The sequence below is a fragment of the Octopus bimaculoides genome, chromosome 23, assembly GCF_001194135.2.
Source record: "Octopus bimaculoides isolate UCB-OBI-ISO-001 chromosome 23, ASM119413v2, whole genome shotgun sequence".
In the NCBI taxonomy this organism is placed as follows: Eukaryota; Metazoa; Mollusca; class Cephalopoda; order Octopoda; family Octopodidae; genus Octopus; species Octopus bimaculoides.
In genome coordinates this window covers 18,358,336-18,363,600 of record NC_069003.1, presented here as the reverse complement: position 1 = coordinate 18,363,600, position 5,265 = coordinate 18,358,336, and the positions used below count along the sequence as shown (strand labels likewise).

The window sequence follows — 5,265 nt, the reverse complement described above, 5'->3', positions numbered from 1 at the left end:
GTAATATGCTTTATTTAAAAGCAGCAGAAATATAACAAAAAACCGTTACACTGAGTTTCACGTTCCCGTTCATCGGACAGTTTTGTTAGAATTTCTAACAAAACTGTCCGATGAATGGGAACGTGAAACTCAGAGTAACGTTTTTTTTGTTATATTTCTGCTGCTTTTAAATAAAGTATATATATATATATATATAGTGTGTGTGTGTGTATGTATACATACATACATACATACAAACACACATACATACATACATACATACATACATACATACATACATACATACATACATATATATATAGTATGTTTGTGTATGTGTATACAGTGGACATACAAACAATTAAAAAAATCACTGAATACATATAGAGTGGGTTAAATGCATTTGTTAAGAGGTTTACTCAAATTTGAATTGCTTGAAGTTCCATTGACATGAATCAATGTTTAATATGTCTCAGATGCCTTGGGCCATTGTGCAGTGCGGTGAATATAGACGCAAATGTAAAGAACTGAAAAAAATACCACAAAGTATTTTGCTTAACGATTCTGCCAGTTTACAGCACTTGCAGAGGGGAGAGGGAGTTAAAAATTGTTTCTGATATAGACACAAGGCCTGAAATTTGGTGTGGGTTGCAGATTAGTGGATTATATGCAAGAAAACATTTTGTCCAATGATCTAATGATTCTGCCAGTCTGTCACTTTTAGTTGTTGGGAGTAAGTCTAAATAATAATAATGGCTTCAAATTTTGACACAAGGCCAGTAATTTTGGGGGAGGGTGTAAATTGATTAGACCAACCTGTGTTCAGCTGGTACTTATTTTATCAACCCTGAAAAGATGAAAGGCAAAGTTAACCTCAGCAGAATTTGAACTTGGCATGTAAAGACAGACGAAATGTCACTAAGCATTTTGCCTGGTGTGCTAATGATTCTGCCAGTTCGCGACCTTAGTCTAAATAGTAATAATAACAACAATGGCCAAACTAGGGGGAAATATATACAAAGGGGATATTCTAACTGAAACTCATTCAACTGGTAATCAAAATTGCAAACACAGTTTTGAAGTTGCTTGCCATCAGTCAACTGCACATGTACATTAGAGAAAAATGAATGAAAAGCAAATATGTTCTCACGAGAAAAAAAAGAGAAATCCTTTTTAAATATATATACTCACACATACAAATATACAAAATATTTTTGACAAGGGAACTAACTCTCTGTGTAAGTCTGACATTTTTCAAGGGTTTCAAATTCCAGACATTTGGTATTCTCATTCTTTGATAGATGTTACTGTCTCCTCTCAGTTAACTCTTTATGAGAAGTTGAATATCAACTTGACAGAGAACCCAAAGTACTATCTATTATGGAATATATATATATATATATATATATATATATATATATATATATATATATATATATATATATATATATACATACATACATACATACACACATGTATATATATATATATATATATATATATATACACACATACACACCCACATGTATATATATATATATATTACACACACATGTATATATATATGTATGCATGTATGTATACCAACATGTGGTATACTAATTTCTATATACAGACATCGCCTGGCGTGTTGTTTTGTATTGTAAGGTACTTGATTTGTAAATTATACACACAGGCATCTGGAATGTAGAAATACATACATACCAACATATGTGTATGGTGAAGATCGAGTTCACTGACATTTCACCGTAATTTAACTCTACTATCACTATAGAGTCACACTATGAGTAAATGCTTGATTTGTTCTTAAAGCAGCTTTAACTCTTTAATATTTAAACCAGCCAAAACCAGTCCCAAATATTCTGTGTCTTATGTTAAAAGTGACTAGATCCAACCTCTTACACATACCCTACAAAGTCATTCTAAAAATATACAGTCACATCATTGAAATCTTGAAACTACAAGATAATGTATGATTAATTCAAAACAATGTGAATAAATAAGCATTACATTTGACAAACAAATCTCAATCTAAAGGGTTATAAATTTTCTTTCTAAATTTGGCAAAAGGCCAGCTACTTTATGGGAAGGTGGTTTGTTGATTATATTGACCCAGGTATTCAATTGATACTTATTTTATTGACTTTGGAAGGATGAAATGCAAAGTTGACATTGGCAGAATTTGAACTCAGAATGTAAAGAGCTGGAAAACATGCTGCTGAGCATTTTCTCCAATACTTACCACCTTAACTGCTTTAAAATAATGATATTTTCACTAATACACAGACATATATGTCTGTTTGTGTGTGTGTGTGTGTGTGTGTGTGTGTGTGTGTGTGTGATGGCCTTTTTTTCAGTTTCCCTCTACCAAATCCACTCACAAGTCTTTGATTGGCCTGAGGCTATAGTAGAAGATACTTGCCAATGGTTCCACACAGTGGAACTGAACCCAGAACACTGTATAGGCTTTGGTTGGCCTGAAGCTATAGTAGAAGACACTTGCCCAAAGTGCCACGCAGTGGGACTGAACCCGGAATCATGTGGTTCATAAGCAAGCTACTTACCACACAGCCACTCCCACACCTAGTTAGTTTATTCATAATGATAAACTAACTGGAAATAAGCAGAGTTGAATGTTCAAATTCTTTGTTCCTCTTATTATCAATATTGTACTTTACATACTAAGCAGCCAAGAAATAAATTGGAACATCAGATGGTATCCGTGGAAGAGGGAGACTCAAGAAGACATGGGATGAAGTGGTAAGGACCGATCTCAAGATGTTGGGCCTCATGGAGGAAATGACAATGGACCAAGATGTCTGGTGATATGAAGTTCTTGAGAAAACCCACCCATGTTAGCAAAACTGAGTTCTAGAAGTGCTGTGTATCTCACACACACTTAACAAGAAAACTTCTCACACACACTTAACAAGAAAACTTCTCACACACACTACCACAATGAACCCAACTGCGTCTCTACATCTCTTCTCTTCCTCACATTTCTGCTTCCTGTACTTTGATTACCTCCTACTCCCCAATCCTGTCCTCTTATCCCTGTACCACTTATCATTGCTTTTTCTTGCCCTCAACCTGTGTGTTTTACCCACATGCCCTGTATCACTCTATCATCTATCTACTTGCCCCGCCCCCGACTTGTGTGTTCCACCCACATGTAACTCCTTCATACACTATGCCTGTCCTCACACCCCTGTTCCTTTGTATCATTGCTATCCAGTAGCCCCACCCACTCCACACATACCCAAGTCTTTTGCCACTTACCCGCACTCTTTAATCACACGCCCTTCGCAATATCCAGCCACTTATATTATGGCATTTGAACCTCAAGAGTATGTCCTGGCACTTGTCACCATCTATATCTCTCTCTTCCTTTACTAAGCCATACCATTTATATTCTGATCCCCCTTCCTTGTGAGTATGCCTGGCATTTTGCCACCATCTCTATCCGGCTGTCTCCCACTCTCCCTCCTTCTCCTGCACTTCTCTCAGGTTGGGTAGCACACCTCTTTCTGTCTTCATTCCTGATCTTTCTCTCTCTGGCCAGGTAACCTTGTATTTCCTCTACAGCAAGACACCTGTCTGTCTTACTATAACCTTTTCATCATCCAACACAAGATCACCTCCTCTAATGCCTCCTCTCCTCTTGAAAGTTTTTTTTTTTTTGTCTTACAAGTAATTGGTGACCCTGTCACTTAAAAGCACTTAAAAGCACTTAAAAGCACCCAGTCCACACTGTAAAGTGGTTGGTGTTTGGGAGGGCAGCTGTAAAAACCTTGCCAAAACTGACCTCACTTGTGCTTGTGCCACGTAAAAAGCACAACTCACTTCACCTGTGCTTGTGCCACGAAAGAAACACTAAATCCACTCTGCTGAGTGGTTGGTGTTAGGAAAGGTATCCAGCTGTAAAAATCCTGCCAAAACAGTAACAGAAGTCTGATAATTCCACCACTTTCTCTTTTCTGCCTTTAAGTGATTTCTCAAGAAACTGGTGCCGACCAACAATCTGCTCCTTGAGTGGCATTCAGCTTCTGCTGTCCAGTGAGACTTCTTCTACAGGCACATGACCTGTAGATGAATGGGACTGGAACTGAACCAAATTTCTCATTCATTTCTCCTTGTTCTTCTGAACAACTTTGAAGCTTTTCTTGAATGACATACAGCTAGCAGTCATGCAGAACTCACACTGAAACAGAAGCAACAAGAGTGAAATTGAAAGAAGAACTTAATTATTTGCTTCATGACTAAGCATGATGACTCAGTAAAGTAATCTAATCACCACTAAAGTCTTATAAATGCCAAGAATTTATTGAAAGCCAAGAGTGCTAGGGCAACCTCGCCCATATTTGAATAAGTTTTGCCTAAGAATACAAACATGGATTCATGGGTGAACTTTTTAAAAGATAGCTCAAAAATGAGTTCACTTTAGTTACTTAGGCATAAAAGCTCGTCTAAATATGATACAGGAAATTGTTTTTGAAGAAAAATATTTAAAAGTTGTATCCCTAATACACACACACACACACACATACACACACACACACACACCTGCACACAATTATATATATAATGACAAATTTGAACATGACAATTTTCAACAGAAACCTTATCTTAGTTCCGTCATGTTGTTGAAACTTGGGTATTTGCATTCATTTATGCAAAATGTCCTGTTTATTTCTGTTGATTCCTTTGAAACCCTTTCTTTAACTGAAACCAGACCCCATGAGTGTAAGAGTAAGGACTTATCTTTACATCTCTTACCCTTTCCTTCTCTCAAATGGAATATGCCAGATAGGCATATCAAATGAGAAGTGTCAACAATGCTGGGGTAAAAATATTTAAACTTGTTTAGCATGATGAAACTTCACCTTCAAATCCTGTTATAAAATACTTAGAGTCTTTCAACTGATTTACTCCAAGGACATACATTGTTAAGGTTGTAGTTGTTGTGGTGGTGGTGGCCTCATTTGTGGGTGGGGAGAGAGTAATATCACCACCTAACTGATGTGAATGGTGTTTGGTGTTAGTTTAAGATGCAGGAAATGCCATGTGAATACCAGAGTTTGGCTACTGAAACTCAAGATTCATGCATACATGTATAAATGTGTGTGTGTGTGTGTGCGTGTGTGTGTGTGTGTGTGCGTGTGCGTGTGTGTGTGTGTGTGCAGCTGCTCATCTTAAAATTATATGTGTATGTGTATATATATATATATATACGGTGGTGCTCCAGCATGACTGCAGCCACTTGGCTGAAACCCATAAATAAATAAA

At 36.9% G+C, this 5,265-nt stretch overlaps 1 protein-coding gene across 1 annotated transcript in view; it reads right to left on the bottom strand.

Annotated features, from left to right (window-relative positions):
* LOC106867817 (calpain-3) overlaps positions 1 to 5,265 on the bottom strand; it is a 114,107-nt gene that overhangs the window by 40,088 nt on the left and 68,754 nt on the right. The gene's annotated exons all lie outside the window — the stretch shown is intronic.